Source organism: Helicoverpa zea, chromosome 15 (genome assembly GCF_022581195.2).
Source record: "Helicoverpa zea isolate HzStark_Cry1AcR chromosome 15, ilHelZeax1.1, whole genome shotgun sequence".
Taxonomy (NCBI): domain Eukaryota; kingdom Metazoa; phylum Arthropoda; class Insecta; order Lepidoptera; family Noctuidae; genus Helicoverpa; species Helicoverpa zea.
Window position 1 is genome coordinate 5,155,703 of NC_061466.1, and position 18,968 is coordinate 5,174,670.

At 36.8% G+C, this 18,968-nt stretch overlaps 2 protein-coding genes across 2 annotated transcripts in view; one reads left to right on the forward strand and one right to left on the reverse strand.

The window, feature by feature from the left end:
• Window positions 1-18,968, forward strand: part of LOC124637167 (elongation factor-like GTPase 1) — a 119,300-nt gene that overhangs the window by 39,651 nt on the left and 60,681 nt on the right. The gene's annotated exons all lie outside the window — the stretch shown is intronic.
• LOC124637170 overlaps window positions 1-18,968 on the reverse strand; it is a 58,762-nt gene that overhangs the window by 34,406 nt on the left and 5,388 nt on the right. The window lies entirely within an intron of this gene.

Genomic DNA, 18,968 nt, shown 5'->3' on the forward strand with positions numbered 1-18,968 from the left:
GATTCTAGACTGGCTCATCTAACTTGCCCTTAGGTCTGACTTTGACCCGACTGACTGGAAAACGATTGTTGAACTTTATTTTGCAGTCACGTTCACATAACAATATTAACCTTATCTGACTTCACATCACGAAGACTTTCGCTTTGAACTAGATAAGAACATTTAATTTATCTGTACCGTAAGCAAGTGCAAGGAAAAGCAACTCTGAATAAATGAGGCGTAATCATTGGAGATGATCATAGAAAGTTATTTTGATTTCTGAACATTGTTTTGCATTGGTACAATTTAAGGAATTCTCTTCTTACTATTTTGTGGTATTTGTTTAACTTTCTTTTTATATCTAAGAACTTTTCACTAGTTTCAAGTCTGGTTTTCTTTCGTACACATATTAACAGGAGAAAGACTAGTTTCTTAATCCATGACACGCAAGACTCGTGTTCCACGCGAAGCAACTACTGTATGACCTTCGCAACCTTCGGAAACTGGGTTTTCGCATTATGATGTTATCAGCACAAGAATGGATGTTACTACTTGTTCAACAGATATTATCTCCTAACGCCTTTAACGTATGGGGTGGTCTTGTAATAATGGGAAGTCAAGAGCCATGATACATAAAATAAATACAATAAACCTGAACATTTGCTCGTGTTTGCACAGATGCTTTCTTGGAATAATTCTCCGGTTTCGTGATCATGTCTAAGTTCTCGTGACTATAAAAGCTTGTAGCGTCTAGATTAAAATGTTTCTGCTGAGATAAACATTATTGTTACGGCGACATTGTCCCACTTTTTTGTAAAAGGCAGTAAATGTACTAGGCAGTTAGTTTGCGGCAGTCAATTCAACATTCTGAGGCATGCGTGGAGCTTGTCGGCACTTGCCGCAAATGAGTAGACGATAACTCACGTAACACAGCAGGCGCGACGCATGGCGTCGTCTATCGAAGCAATTTCAATAAAGTAAATCTCAGCAGGTACGTGTAAGGAACTAATGATGTCGTTATAACATTAGCACTTACAACGTCTTCTGTTGATATAAAATCTCTCCCAGCTTGTAATGTTGTAAGTACGAATAACTAATGGGAAGCATCGGTAGGTCTAAGACCTAAGGTCAGGTATATTGAGTCATTAATAAGCCCTAGTCATAGCACTGTACTTAATTAAGCATTGCTGTAAAGCTTACGGTTTCTTGTCGTATTAAATCTAAGATCATAAGTTAACGGACAAAGTACCTGGATTTTTAATTAGTTATTTTAGTACTCGTATATGAATCAGGACAAAAATAGACTTTATGGCAAGTGAGAACTCATCCCACATACATTCCATAAAAGGAGATCTATTTGCCAATGTATAGGAAATATTTCCGTGCCCTATTTGTACGGCATTCCTCGACATCTTCACTGTTAATTGCGAAACATTCGTACAATCGTCAAGTGATACTCATACGCTCACGGGTCGTGACTAGCGCATTAACACGGTGATGACCCGCGGCGCTTCTCACGCCATTGACTCCTTTCTGGGTTGAAAATATACCAACTTGCCTACCACCGCTAACTGTGCTTGCAATGCACTTCCTACAAACTCAAATGACCTGTCAAATGTTCGTCGTTTTTCACTCAAGCGAGATCGTTCGCTGAGGGCGACAACCACTCAAGCGACTGCAAATAATTTGCCTACCATTTATGGGTTTCATCCTTCCAGATTTATTACCTTGACGCCCTTTTTTGCTGACTATTGACCAATCCTGAGTAATTGTAGATACTCCTACGTTAAACTCTTTCGAACGAAACAAGCTTTTGAACAATAAACAACACTTACTTGAAAACAAACTGTAAATAAAGGTAAATCGATTGACCTTTAATAACTTAGACTTGGTGAGCTAAACGATTATATGAACTGATATTTATGTTGCAATAAAAGTCGATGGCATGTCTGAAATTCGCTTCCGTCATGATATTAGAAGTAAAACCCTGACCGTTGGACATTATCACCCATTTTCCACGAATCATTGAGGTTTGAATTCGCTTGCGGTGAGTCGGACAAAGCCGATCAATCTCTATAGAAAGCTGTATTGTACGAAGGTCGTAACGTTCCGTGAAGTTTCCGTGAAAGATCCACAATAGATAGATTCTTTAGGGCACAGCCACACGATCGATTTTGGTCAAATAACAGTTCGTTCGGATTTGAAAATGTGTTGCGTCTATTACCACGTTACCATTAGTTTTTTATACTTATGGGCTTGAAGGTCGTTTTTACTCAATAATTATGGCGCTATCATTGCTGTGACAGTAAAAAAGCTCTAACTAGATGACAACAATACGTTAGCTTGTAATATAATGCTTGCAATATCGTGAGTGATTTACAATTATTTTGACATGTTAGCATGAGTTGGACTCTTGGACTTTCGTTCTCTCTCTCTCGATCTTAATATATGGAATTTGGAAGGTCACTCTCTAAGCTGACTTTTTACAATGACGTCAGCAATTTGTAAAGACGTTGGCTACTGTGCACCGGCGCTAAAATTTGAGATCATCATAACGCGACGACTAAGTGACAGACAATGGAGTAAATCTAAAGAGAACGGTACATTCAATATTAAATTAGAACAAGTTCCTTCTTTTTTAGCGTGTCGCGTAACTTATTTCACCGTATCGGAGGGACACGGCTAATTCCATCTGTCTTATGTTTTTTACTAAAGTTTCAATTAAATCGACGCGACGACGTGTTTCCGGTTCGTCGGTCATTCGTGTTGCAGCGCCTTTTCTTGCCCCGGGCCCTTCGCCTATACAATATGGACCCAAATTGCCCATCGATGGTCTCTCAACGGGTCTATTGTGCCGCCTCCGTGGAATTTGTATCTAACGGGAAATATCTTGCACTCAACTGTAGCACAAATGTGCGTGAGGTGCATTTCGCTATGGAGTCGACTTATGGTTCGAGTGCCGACACTCTTAAATCTTAAAAATAGCCACCCATATCGAATCTCTTCAAATCGATACAAATGGTGAAGTCAGGTATCCAGGAAGTTAGGCTCTTACGGCTTTCTAGCTTTGCCTTAAATGGCCGTACCATTACATAAAACTGTCCTATTTTATTACGGCATATCTTTTCTAAAAAGGAACATTAGTAACTGTTCTTCGGTAAGCATAAAACATGTTACGGTGACGGTTTGTGTACGTGATTGACATAAATTGCGAATAGTTTCTCATGTCACTACGTAGATACTAATGCTCACGACCTGAAATGTGTCGAACGGTAACTAATTTAATCATGGTGTCGGACTTTGTGATCCTGGATCTCATTTCTCGATATCTAGATTGTAATGTAATAAGTGTAATTTAATAAAGATTGATATTTTAATGGTCCTTAATCAAACGAAACAAGTCCGCGACATATAATGATGAAGAATTGCTTTGCAGTATAACCTATATATTTAAATTATGCAGCATGTTATTTCCCCAGTCACCTAGTAACACCGAATGATAAGTGCAATCAACATGTTGTACACGGTGAGAATCAGACAGATTGCACTCTCGAATTCATAATCACTCAAATCGTCAAGATAATTAACGTCTCGTCAGAGCAGTCATTACTACGTTAGGAGAATATCTTTATTGACAGCTCTAAAGCGAGCACAAAGGCCACTAGAAAGCCACCATTGTGGCAAACCACATCGATGACTTACACAATGCTACCGACGACGCCTAATAACCCATCTGTAACTTCACAACTAGCAACTCATTTAGGAAAATGAAAAGTCTGTTTCAATGAGCTCAACTCTCCCTTATTGTTGTTCGGTTAGAGGTTGCTCGTGTACAATAGCGTCTAAGGTTATCAGACCGAATGATGAGGCCTTCAGATTCTATTGCTTTCACCCATTACGTGACCTTTTGTGTGTGCCTTTACATCTTCGAGCTGTCGATAAGTTGTTACGTAATCGTGTACTAATTGGTTCCGAAGTCATCTTCTATCCGTAATAAGGGAGTCGAGTGCTTGTCTGTTAAACTTTCTCCCCCTTGTAAGGCTTTAATAACGCTCGATTCCCGCCAGGACAGTTTGAACTCGGGGTTAATTACGATTGGTTGTGGCTGCATGCTAACGCTTTTTTGCCGTCTACGGTCAAAGAATTTAAACGAAAGGGTAGACATGTTTACATAGCTATGCGTACAGCAACTTAAATTGCTTATTTTAAAATTTAAACAGAGGATACGAAAACATGCACATTCGCATGTTAGCTATTGCATCGTAAATCTTACTACATCTTCTTTTTAATCACGAATGTTTCAGCTGTAAAAATTCTACAACTTCCGCACGGAATTTAATCTAGCGATCTGAATAGAATTAATAGTTCTTTCAACATGTGAATTATTCAAATATTCAACCTAATCGGGAAAATGAATAAGTTTGAAATTGCTTGTCGCGAATGGTGTCATTTGTTACAATTTGCAACGGCCGATAAATACTCACGGCATCTCGTCCGTCAAATGACATCAGCATAGTAGCGGCTCAGTTCTAGCGATGCCTCAGATAAATTGACTCGCAGCAATTTTCTCTATGATGTGTATTTTAAGCAGTTTCATGCTTTTGATATATTGCGCTCGATGACGGACACTTATTGTCGTATCACCCACGTTCCATAGAAGTAAAGCGAACACAATTAAGTGAAGATTCAAAGTGAGTTTTCTGATTTATTATATTTGTTTTGTGTCAAGCATTGTACATTTGTATCTCACGATCATTACCGTTGCTCCGGTGGGCGTCTGACCTCATTTTAAAGGAATAGTACCTTAAAAGGGACCCATTAGTTCGGTGACATGGGCAGACACAATTGTCCATATAAGTTCGCTGTTATCTAATTTAAAATACAAAAGAGGTCATCGCTGAAACAACGTTGAATCTGACGTCGCAGGTCATTAAACTGATGTAAATTCTATGGAGTATTTGTAGAATCTTGCTTTATGGAGCGTCCCGCCTTGACGTATTCGTTATGCGAACGCTGCTTTACACGTAACATAAACGTTTGAGACAGGAAGCAATTGGACGCATCCTATCGGCATATGCAAAACGCTACAAATTATTCCGCTACAACGATTTTCTACACGCATCTCTATAACACGAAACGGTGACTGTTGACTGTTTGCGCGGAAACTTATACACGACCCACGTTGTATTGATCAGATAGAAAATCACATCGGATTAGATTAATCGAAGGGGCGTAGATTCCTCGCTGCGTGAGCGGCGTACGGAGAAAGGCTTTTCATAGTCTCTCCGATTTGTCTATCCCAGCTGTTCAAGATAGCAACATATTGATACTACCATAGTCGCTCTAATGTACCTATCTACAATAGACAACAAGGACCCTTTAAAGCTTTGTCGGCGAAATGCTTAAAGAAAGCGAAGATATTTCCATTTTAGTATTCAACACAGTATCAAAGTAGGAAGTTCGGACTGCTTAATTCTGATACACATACTACACGGACGCAAGTGAATCTCAGTTTCTTGAATGATCTTGAACTTGACCGCGTTTAGAGTAAACAAACGCATTAGTAGTCCAAGTCACTTGGCGGCACAAGCCAGCGAGGATTTCGCTTACAAACGTGAGGTGCATACTTAATAGGTGAGTTTACAGCGATTCGCGAACAACCTTTGCATTCGTTCCGCAATGCAACACACTGGCATGATTAAAGTTTGACCCGCGTCGAAGGAGGGAAATTCTGACGGTGATACATACGTGCTTGACCAAATGTAGGTTGAGACTTTCGTCCGCTTACAGTCATTCCAACCGCAATCCAAACAAGAGCAGCGGTCACGTTTCCGAGATCGCCACCAATGTCTACCTCCGCCGGATCATTTATACCGATCCGTATTCGCAATGTGCGCTACAAGAAACCGACTCATTGTATAATTGTTAATCTATTCCGATTTCGGACTCTCTCGGTTATTATAACTATTCCAATGACAGCTTCCCACGTCCGTATGCTCCAAATACTGCTAATGACATTTTCTCTTGCATCAGCTATCACTCATACTAAGTTCATTAATTCTAAAGCTTTGATAAATAACCGTGGGTCGAATCATAATGCATGCCTGCCACTGCAATGCATGTGCGAATGATAATACAGCCAGTTCGTATAACAGTTCCGAGTCATTCCGTCAGAAGTGATATCGCCATACTAGATTACAAGTTACAGTTACAGACGTTAGTGAGAGGTTTCCATTTAAGTACATTGTATCTGCTATCCGCTTTTTACTACCGTAGATCTCGCTATTTATCGCCGATGCTATCATTAAACACTCGAAACGAAAAGTGAACTTGTTATTTTACGCCTTTGTATTTGATTTTGGATTGTTTTACTTTCTAAATTTACGTGTAGGTAAATTAATGACGCGTTTTTTGTTGGTGAAGTATCGGTAAAATCTAGTGTTTTGGGGGCCATCCGTATTGAAAGAAGAACTAAAACTAGGGTATTAAGATGAGATTAAGTTCAGTTCGTCATTGTTGTTCGACCAACCAAGGTAGATTGGACAGGGAAAAGAAAAAAGTGCATACCGCTAGCTGACACAGTGCTTTATTGAACACAATTCCGTGGACTGGTACGCAACGGTAGGCCTTACCGAGATGTAGATGGCGGCAAGTGAACGGGACAGATTAATGCTAATAGTTGACATAATCTTACCTCGCCACATCGCTTCCAGTCGCGAAGAATATGGATGCGTGTACGGCTTTGAAATAAATTATAGCGAGTAAATGGAAGTGAACATGTGACTGTTTTTGCTCGAGTACTTTTAATTTGCAAGTATTATCTTGATTTAATATTATTTAATGTAGGTTTATTAAAAAAAGGTGGTCAAAGAGGTAGTTAATATTACACAATACTTTTATCGATATAAAAAGATTAGCCTTAGTTATGTTAGCCCGTCTTCAGATAGCATAGCAAGCCTTCATGTTGGCTGTCAAGTTAGCTTCGATAAGACCAGTAGCTGAACATTCTCTACTAATTAAAATTGATCTGACATCAAACCTTTGGATAACATCTACCTATAGTTTTATCAAAGAAAAAATCTTTTAGACGGTAAAAGTGGTGTTTTTCTGACTACGTAATATAGGAGTGGGACATACAAATCTGCGGAAAATTCTATGAACCTTGATTTAGGTCCCCTTTTGGCTAAGCCAAAATCGTTGCTATGCTGTTTTCTTCCGCTTCGAAACGTTCTAAATCCGAATGCTATTTCATTATAAATTAAAAGGTAGGAGTGTCAGGTGGTCTTATAATACCAGTAGCGTATGCACATTCTATTATTTCTGCTACAGAATCTGTTATTGCAACAGTAACCCTCAATCATTACGGGTGCTCGAGTTCTTAGTAGTTGACACATTCCGTTTTTGCATCACTCTTACCTCAGAAGCCTCTTAGATAAATCTTGCTATTTACAACTGCAGTAATTAATCTTGACTGATTCAGCCTTCACTTTTTACTATTTATGTGTGAATCAAACGGCTTTTTACGTCGATTACAGCAATGTATGGACATTGGACGTGAGACATTCATCAATCGCTTGCCGTTAATCGGTTACCTATTAAACAAGTTCAGTTATTTGTAATGTGCTGTGATAGTTGTCGTTGAATAGAAAATTTAAATTGGAATTGTGCGGCACTTTGAATTGCAATTTGTTCTTGTAAAATGTAAAGGAATTCAATGTTGACTGACTTAGAAACTCCGTTTGGTTTAAGATTTTGTGAAACGAAAAGCTAGATGATATGCACATTCCTGAGTTTGAAAATGTATGTATTTAAAGTGCATATGCTAGTCAAATTGTAAAAAGTATTTTTCTTAAAACCTAGCTTCAAAAATGCATAAACAAAATTAACATGTTAGCTTGTTCCGAAGAGCATTCCTTATACCTTCCTAGCACAGTATAACTTGCAATACTTGTTAGTAAAATTGCACTTCATACTCATGTCTAGTGCGTGTCCACTCGTGAATGCTGGAGAGGTGCGTTTGCGCATCCACTGGGCGCACTGTTTGCACTCACTACTCGTTTAGACACGGTTCAAGTGTCAAGTCGTTCACTTTGTCACTAGTGTGTTTGCTTTATAGTTTTACCATGTAGACGTATATCGCAGAGTTGTGCTTTGTGCGTTAAGCAGAAGTACAAGTTACGACAGAAACTTTAATGTGTGGAATGAAAAAGCATATACGACTTCAAAATGATTAAAATTTAATTGAACAAGCAAATATTGTAAACCAATAATTTTTTACATTTAATAAGTTAGATGGGATATAGAGAAAGGGGACGACAAAAAAAAGCGGTGGATTGATTGTGTAAAAAACGACGTCAAAAAAGTATGGAAAAAGGCAAGGTGCGTAGACCACACATAAGACATTAGGATAAGGGCAGAAAGATGATTTAAGTTATACTTTGGTCCGTCGTTCTTAGGTCTCAAGAATATGAGCCTGGCTAGGTCAAAACAGTATTACAACGACCACCATCTCACATAATACTCTCATTAGTACTTCAATTAATATTAATGGGTTTCTTGCTACAGTGTTGCTGAGGTAGCGTTAAATAGGTAGGCAGTATGGTAATAAGGCTGGACGTTGTAAGCGTCAAGTCGTTTCCTTGACTAGCCTCCCAAGATTTGTGCGGTAAAATAAACAGTAGATAGACATTTCTACTGAATTGAATACAGCCCCAACTGACGGTCATTTAAAATTGTTTGGGTCAATACCGCAAGTGCCGTTTGCAGTCAAAACAATTTATATGGTCGATCGTGCGCGTTAGTATGCAAATCTTGGGTCTCGCACGAAACTAGTAATGTAAGCGTAACGTTGGAGCTCACTTTTGAACTGAATATTGGACACCTATATTTTACTAATTCTCAATTATCAGTTTCTCAGTAAAATTCTATTGACTTTCATAATAAGTTAATTTATGTGTTGGCACCTTTCCACAACCCGTTTTTTGGCTTCTTATACAACTTTCAAACTTATCTTTTACAGTTATTCTTACAAAGTCCCGCGTCAATTTTACACTTTGACAAAATTGTCGACCGAATATCAATAGTTGCCCAAAACATATTTATTCTGTAGTTAACATAGAATGTAGAACATGAACGGAATTCCAAAATAAGATCCCAAAGTACATGTGTGTATGTAACTTTTCGATTAGTCACGGTGATTTTTAGGCCAAAGATTTTAACCCACATATTTAAGTGTCGATTCAACTGTGGGCGACTAAGGGTCAATTCCCACTGAAAGAGCAGCGGCCGGCAGCGGCCGGCAGCGGCCGTAATTGCAAGGGATTGAGCGCGAGCGCGGCGGGCCGCGCGGCGCCGCACCGCGCCGCGCTCTTACATTTTCCGTGCTCTTACGGCCGCTGCCGGCCGCTGCTCTTTCAGTGGGAATTGACCCTAATATCAACTTCCCTTTGAACCTTTTCGCATATAACGATAACGCACTTTCTTTTATGGTGGGTGATAGCAATAAAACCGGTACATAGAGGTCGCATTCTTAAGGTTTCAATAGTCATAAATGGAATATTTGGAGTAACTACATTTGCATGATCGATACATTTCAATGCCAAAAAAGTGTAAATCTAGACCATTTATTATTCAGTAAATGGTAGTAAATTATCTTGTTGATTATTCCTTATTCATGTTATCAGTTTTCCGACTTTAACCGGATCTGGTATGCCAAAGATGTTACGTAGAAGAACAGGTTGAGGTAAATTAAAAATAATTCAACTTGTTATACTATAATTAAAAATAATTCAACTTGCTAAAAATAATTCATAGTATATGGTTTATAAATCAGAGCTAGAATTCCTGCTTTCCATGATGCGGTGGCGCCTATTCTAATCTTATATCAAGGACATAACTTTTTAATAACTCACGTCTGCAGCCAATAAATAGCATAGAGTACTCTTCTCTTCTAAGCTACTCCTAAGAAATAGCTATAGTCTATGATAAACAAAAAATAAAAATATAGTCTATGATAGTCAAGCTACCTTATAACCTTATCTTCTTTTAAATGTATCAGATGTTTTAATGTTATATGAATATGAGGTGTCTTAAAAATCACCCTACTTACTAGCCAGCTATAACCTGCCCCTTAGGCAAACTAAAATAAACATTTCCTGCTAATTAGTAAGTGTATTTATACAATGTACTTTATTCAGACACAGCTATAAAATAGCACGTAATAGCAGCAATTAGCTTTAGAGCAAGTACCAGCTTGAAGTCCTGAAGTGGTAGTTAAGGAAAATTCATTATAATCGCTATTGACATGGTAATAAGTAATGGCCGCAATAAATTAGCTGCGACTTGTCTTTCACTGAGAGTTATAATTACTTTGCGTATTTTGTAAGCAAATAGTTTATTTACCATATTTTTATACAATTTATACAAGACCCCAGTTTTTCCTCGGATTCGCTGTTACATACTTAACTTACCTCTGTGTAAATATTATTACTTCGTCTGTGAATATTTACGTAGAACTTCGACGTTAAATGCACATTCATTCAGAACTAACCTCACCATTGAATTCAAACACAATAGTTTACATTTACTTGTAAATAAAACTAACATACATAATTATGTTAAAATTATTCCCCCGTATATTATCACATAACATTACTTTTCACATATCTCATAATTTGCATACACGTACGCATAGAAAGGATATAAAGTTCTTCACCAGCCGTCCTACCGTTATATCGGAAAATAAATAGCTGAGTTAATGTATTAGCGGATACAAGTCCTTCTAACAGGACTTCCTTCAAGGGCGACAAATCGCAACCAAAGATAAACATATTTAATCGCACTTATGAATTACTGGAAGTGGGCAATGTAAGCTAAGTCAAGTTAATAGCACGCCATGAATTGCTATGTACTGCAGTGGGCGAGGTGACGTATTATGTCGTCCACAGGGTGACTTGGTTACTTGAAGGCAAGTCGTAAGGTACGAATCATGCGAATTGGAACTTTCTTCCTTTGATATAACGTTTAAATTTCAAATTTAGAGGCGTGGCATTTATGGGAATTGAGAGAATTTTTACCGTACCAATAATACATTCCAAAAATCTTAAGCAAAATTAGGGAGGAGTAGGTTTTTTTCTAGGAATACTAACAGCAAATGGCGAGTTTTTTTTAGTTTTTAGGTATACATAAAGCTAAAGATATTGATTGTTTTAACTTTGAAAGAGCCTGTCACTAATTTCAGTTAAAACCCTGCGGCAGACTGAATTGTTCAAAGTAACAAATAAACATTAGTTCCGGTAATAAATCTGTAAGTCTGTTTATAAAATGCGAGATGAATTGCATTTTTATTCAAACGGACAATTGAATCAGCGATGATAGAAAATTCGCAATAGAGTCACTAACCTAGTGTAAATATATTCTTAGGTTTTGGGTACATTTAATACGTATTCATAGCATGTGTTGTTTTAAAAATAAAGATAAAATAATAACGCATTGAAGATGTAAGGACCAATTTAGAGCTCAAAGGTCTCGATTGTTCCCTTAATCCCACACCACACGTAAACTCCAATTCTAAATACATTTTAATTAATGCATGTATTTAAATTAATTCACTTCATACGATTCAGAGCACCATTTATTCAAATGAATACACGGTAATATCATAAATTAAGTTAGCACCTTACTATAACGTGTGGAAACTAAGTTACATTGAGTGCGATCGTAAAAAACAAATTGACCATTTCCGAGATATTTTAAACAAGTCGTGATCTTAGATTAGATCTAAAGGCGTCGTGTTTACTCAATTAAGCTTTTACCATCAAATTCACCACATACTTATTCGAATTTTACTAATTTTGTAACACAATCTTTATCTTTCTTGCCACACCTTTTATTATCCTGGTACATGAGATTATTTCAAAAAAACCTAGGTAATCTTATATGTTCATCTTTTGGCAAAGCATGCAACGTTTGAAGTAACTCATTGCTAAAACATAAGAAACTGTTTAACTCATGTTCCTGTTCCGTATTCCAATTATTCTCATTAATGATAACCCATTCAAGCGTGTCAATAATTATGGACTTGTGCAAATCCTAAGATGCCACACGTCCAACTATTTAACTGAAGGCGAGGAAAGAATATCTATTAAGTTATTATCTGCTCGCAAGCTATAATTATCTGCTGCGGTTACTTTTAGACATAGTAACGAGAACGCACTTTTAACCAGACTAACAATTACATGGAACTCCTAAATACGGTCGTAAGAAAAACTGACTTGTTGAAAGGAAAGGTAATAAAAATGAAACTAAATAAGTAGTATGATTAACGTGAAACATGTGTTACGGATAAAAAACTAAACGCAAAGACCTATTTTATCTTTATCTATTACACGTTATTATCGTACTACAGACATTTTTTCGTGATTTCCTCATTGAAAAGAGAAATTTAAAAAAGCTACAGTTTTTGGCAAACATGTAATTCAACCACTGAACTTTTTGCCCGCTATTATTACGATACCTAATGGTGCCTAAAAATTTCTAGAAATAAACATAAAAATCCTTTTCAATTACCGACAAATTCCAGCATGTAAATGTAATTTGCTTAGAAAGCCTACAATTATGAGTAACCCAGTAACCTCAGGGTTACCGCTGTAATTGAGTCATGTACTTTAAAGTACATTAGGTACATAAACCACTATGTACCGTGCCTACCCATTATATGAACGATCTATCGTCGAGATAGCAGAACTTTTGCGGTAATCCCTGATAACGGGGACGTGCAAATATTCGTGGATTCAGTTTTATAACTTCTAATGTAGTTGTAAAGTAGGATAACTGTACTTGCCTGTTATAAGTCATAGTTCCGCTAGGTTCTAGAAAAATTGGTACTTAACATTTTCTGCTCGAAAATGTGCACTTAGCTCGTTATTCAACGCATAATAACAATACGACAATAATTTTAGCAGTTCGTGAACTATAACTGTTTCACACGATTGACAAAACTATAACTGTACTGTTTCCCATTTTGAGATACGGTAAAACAATTCACTGTAATATGTGAATTGATATCGTTATCATCAAAGTTGACAATGCAGTTTATCACAATGCAAATGAATCATGTGCCAAAACACACAAAACCAGCGGGCATAATCTAAAAAGCACGTAGTCTGGCAAAAATACTCGTTAGCGAGTCTACAAAACTTTTCAACAATTTTTATTATGACCATATAAGTTGTTCTCGGGTTCTCGTAATAGCAGGAAGCTCCCGTTTCCATAGTACGTATGTGCCTGAGCATATCACACAGCTAAAGGCATCTAACATTTGCATTGTACACTGTATTCCACCGCGGGAGGCCATTACTTCACCTGGCCTCGTGATGTTTGATATGAAAACTATTGTATACAAAATACATGCTGCGGGAAAGCTCATAAAACTTACTGAAATATGTAGAAACTCGTGTCTTTGAAAGTCGCTTTATTTATGTTCATGAAGTAAGCTAAGCAGCAGTATTGTTTTATTTGTTCGAGCTAATATAACGTGCAAGTTATTTGTCATTTGAGGAGTTTGTTTTAGAATAAAGTGAAGTCTAAACTTGAGAGAAACATCCATGTAACTACTGAATTTTATAGCTTCAGCTAAATGAAGTTTACTTACTAAGCTAAGCTCATAATTGCATTAATCGCACGTCTTAATCGAAGCATTATAATTATTGAATGACTAACTATGATTATCTTAATAACTCGCAGAATTATAGCTGTTATATATTACGAACCGGTTGTGAATCAATCAAAATCACTGAATGACTGAACATTATCAATGAAGCTTCCGTTTAATAACTAGTTCCTACTACGGACTCTTAACATCAGCGTAACGTATTGAATGCTCTATAACCGGATTAAGGAAGCTATCAAGATTATATAACATGCATTTATACACATACATTAGCTGGATTACGGTAAATAACGATTGAAGACCGGTTGTTATCGTCACCCGGCTTCCAGACCAGACCACGAGCTTTTCTGGTCTGACTAGGCCCAATCATATCATAGCCGATCAAGTGACTAGCTTCCGTCTTCGCGGAAAGTACAACTCTAATTGCTGGGGCATTAAGTTTATTAATATTTAATAGGAGTATTAAATTACTTTAAGTAGGCATGTAATGTAGGTATTCATCACCGACATAGTTATTTATGTATCTTCATCTTCATTCATTATGATACACTGCTGCCATTAATTATTCGATGTAAGAAGGTAACTATTTAAAATTCGACGCAACGAAAATCTGGTCCCCTAGAAAACATGGATAGGCACCTTCATGAATACTCCTCCGGGAGACGATTATGGAATAAATCAGTATGGTAGACTGGAGTATCCTGTAACAACATGGTAGGCATATTCGTGATTATAATAGAACTTTCTGTAGGACATAATATTTTGCGGTCTACCCAAACCCACGTTCGGTAGTAGAAGTTTATGAGCACATATAACTTAAAAGACACGAAGAATATCAAGTTCTATGAACGGTAATCTAATCTCAGTAATATTCAGTTTAGACATTTGTTATAGATGTAAAAGACTTGGAATTTATTGGTATCATGTAAAGATAAATATCCATGTGAAATTGGTTCTGAATTTTTTACTTCACACATATATCTGTGATTTGCGGTTTTTGATGAAAGAATGTATGAAAGATGATGGTTAATTGAATAATTATTCGGTCTGTTTTAATCCTGAGTAAACGAAGCGATGAAAGGTGGAGATGATTTTGCTGGGTTTCCTGGATACGTAAGAGAAACAAAAAGGTCATCGAAATTAATGAATACTATCATTGCAATGACATAAAAATGTGTAGCAAACCCATTGAATATACAAAGTCAGCAAAACTATCAGATTCACGAGTCACTCTAAAATGCAATTAACCATCGTACTACCACATATTTTAATTACAAACGAAACAACGGAGCAATAAAAATGAAATTTGTACTGTCCAAAATTTTCACAGGCGCCAATGACAAGAAAATCAATTCAAAGGTTCCAGTGACCGAAACATGTGTTAATAAAGCTGCCAAACTAATCTCGCCTCGATTTAATTTCACTTTCGATTATCTTTTAATGAACAGAGAGGTCAGTAGTGCTTTAACTTTCGCCCGAGGCTTCTAATATAATAGCAGTGTATTATGTATGCGTACAAGAATTCGTCATGTTCTTACGTCATTTGTTTTGTTACATTTTTCATTGATAACTTCTTTTGTTGCAGGTATGTATTACATCGCGTTTATTGCAGTAAGTTCTTTTATTTTTTAATTGTTATCATCCATCTTGATCTGCATGATGTTTTGTGGACGAGGAAAGTTCGATCGCAATTGAAAGTGACGCTTTTCATTTTATTACATGTCATGATCTATGTCTGCACTGTCAAACTGACCAAAGCAATGAATTGATTTCATTAGCGCTTTGTGTACTTTAAAAGTAATTAACCTTCGACACAAGATGATCCGGATGTCTTCAATCAATGTCAATATTTAAAGAATAATTTAGTCTATTCAGAAATTAAGATTAATATTCACATTCTGTGTGTATTTGTGAAAAGCTTTTTTTTGCCCATAATGTGAACAAAGTCTGAAGTACTTCTCAGCCTAAGAGATGGCAAGATTTGTCTTTCAGTCCCAACTATTTACTATGCCATTAGCAACACTATATTACGCAGCACAAAAAACCACTTTATTCTTGCAAATCATTTTTCTTCAAACTATTCTAAGGCGTCTGTGAACACAGACATTGCTCTCTTTGCAATACAACACAATAGACTCTTATTTCCCATGAATATAAAATTATATTGACACTGAGGTCAAATGCAGAGCATTGAAATCATTATTACGATAATCAAATTGATTCGGTTTATTGCTTTCACTGAAAATGGTGTTGTTTCCTTATTCTATTGTTAGAAAGCACGCGTTACGTGTGACTTAGCCGTTGAACTTAGTTTCTCGTTCAGTTCACACTTTACATATTCTGTGTGCGTTGACAATTCGCTCGGTGCTCTAAATGCATAGGTAATTATTCGCGGCTTACTGAGAGTGAAAACCATTTCTACAAACACTAGCCATCCATTTAACATACTTATTTCTACTTTCTAACGTTAAAGGTGATAAAATAATTGTAACGGATCCCTGAGGAAATTGATTAACTATAGCAAAGTTATTATTTTGTCAGGTAAATTCCGCTACCGATCTCATTGAAGTCAAAGCGATTTTGTCACAGTAGTGCTTCATTAATTCCTGTGTAAATAGAGTACAAAAGTTAATTTCACTTAAGAAATTTCTGGTCTTAATCGGCTGTCAATCAAGCGATGTTCAATAATGACCTTCGAATCTAGTTCAATCAATTCTGTTTAGCTATCACATACAAAACGATTACTTTATCTTTTGTGTTCGAATACCCGTGAAATAGTTATCACACGTTCTTTTGTAGCAGTACTATACCTTTTTTTGATGTAGTTAAACGTCGAGTCTACTAAGATCAATAGGTAACCTGCAGTGCTTGTGTGCACATGACAATGCAACCGCAGTCTTAAAGTAAAACGCGTGTTATAAATAATTCATCACGTTAACTCGAACTAATTTACAATCGTCATAACATTCGATTACGGAAACTTGCACAAACATAAGTTTTCTGTGTCATCGTTTTTTATGAAAGAAAATGCGTATTCGGCTGTCACGAACGAGTCCGGCACATGTCCATGTTTGCAATCGAATTGTTATCGACAGTACATACAAGAAAACAATTTTGTACACTTTCTACGATTATTTTCTTGTTAGTTTCGCTTTCTTAGTGCTCACTATTTATTTTATAACTTCTGATGACGGCGATGTTTCGGTAGGTGGTTGCTAATGAAAAGAAACACTCGTCATTTAAACAAATACAGGTTTTTGTGAAACGTAATTGCAGGAAAGACGCGGAGTAATCGCCAGCATTTATTGCTTAGTAATAACTGAACTTGACTGTGCGTTTTTAAACGGTTTTATTTAGCTCACCCTGTTTGTTTTTTTTTTTATTATTTATTTATTTATTATTCTTGGGTCAAATTTAGTAATTCAAATTTAAGTACCTTCCAATTGTCAGATTGATCTGAAATTTGGTACACACCTTCAATTCCGATGACAATACAATATAGTAATATCAATAACATTGTAAATCCAAGATGGCCGCCGGTACAAAATGGCGGATTACATATTTTTTCCACAACCCCCTCAATATGGGTATCAAATGAAAGGGCTACAGAAGTAGAATACTGTCAGCAACCCCAGCGGGGCCCAGGCCTGCGGGATTGTTCGAAAGAGTTACCGTGGTCCTGGTACATAAAAGGCCTACGACGAAACACAACAGTTTTTAGTCAGTAAGAGACTGGCACTCCCTCACAGCTGCTGACCCATATGTAGAATGAGGAATATTCGGTAGGCATTTTCATTAAATACTAAAAACTAGAAAATAAAAAATCGGTAAAAAAAAACTTTTAAGTTAAACGGTTTTACTTTATGTGCACTGAAAACTAGAAAATAAAAAAAAACTGTTAAGTTCTTACCTATAAACCTACGTAGGTGGTCCCGGTCATATTAGACTAAAATAAAAACGTGGGGCCCTCTGAAATCCTACCTATGGCAAAGCATATCTTTATACTTTGGTAGATCATGAGCTCGGCGTGCGCTGGTGAAGCCGCTACGGCTGATTATTGATTGTCAAAATCTCCAGTTACGATTATAGTAAGTCGATGCAATCCACACCTATTATACCTCTAGAAGAAAGTACTACAGCAATAGTTAGGTAATGGGCCCCACGTTTTTATTTTAGTCTAATATGACCGGGACCACCTACGTAGGTTTATAGGTAAGAACTTAACAGTTTTTTTTTATTTTCTAGTTTTCAGTGCACATAAAGTAAAACCGTTTAACTTAAAAGTTTTTTTTTACCGATTTTTTATATAATGTTGTTAGATAATAGTGTTTTACAGCTTTATTTTTGCTACGTCTGAAGCTTTAGTGTATTCCTAGATGTAAGTTTTATTATCTCAACTATTCACCACAACTATACTTCCCTGCTTTTGATGTTATCAAAGCTCTACACTAAAGTATTAATGAAGATGTATGCTCACACCTGCTAATCCGTTTAATTGCAGACTTTCCAATCCGACCGGCTATCTGAACTGTCAGCATATCAGTAGCCGTTTACAAACTAACCAAGGATAATACGGTTAATTCAACGGACTTAACGCGATTTCGTACTTAACTGTCCGATTCGTAAACGGTTTATCTAAGACGAGTTTCGCGTGTGGAATTCGCGTGATAAGTGTAGCGGATAAACGCATTTTACGCCGTCAGTCGTGACGCGAGTTGCCACCTGTAATTGGCTCCAACGAATTGGTTATGTCATATTGGACGCAGTCGATCCGCGGGACTCCCTGTATAAGGAGATTCTTTTTTTTTGTAATAATAGGCGGTCATAGCCCTGATAACTAGCGATAAAATATGAGCAAGAGTTAGCGTCAAGATCTTCGTGATTTTGCTCTTTTATAAATATTTTGTTCAATTTAATTTATGGTAAGCGGCCATAAGCCTTATGGAACTTGGAAACTGTGGAAATGTTCATAGAAGGAAGCTTGCCCTTAAGGTATGAGTCCAGTTAGTTTAAAACATGTTTGATAGAAAACCAAATAGTAGCGGTATCTCTTACAGTATCCAGGTAAATCCTCTATAGCAAAGTAAATTTATAGACATGCGTGCTTAAACGCCACAACTCACTCTAAAGTTAGACCGACATTTCACGCCGTTAAGTAACCAGGGAAGAATAATTAAAGTATATCCTAGTATGGGCAGTTTAACACAACATTACCTAAATCAAACATACCGTTACTGGATATACTTTATGCCTTATGCCATAATAGATGATCTTGAATGTATGATCGAACTCAATGTTGATCACATACAGACACAACATA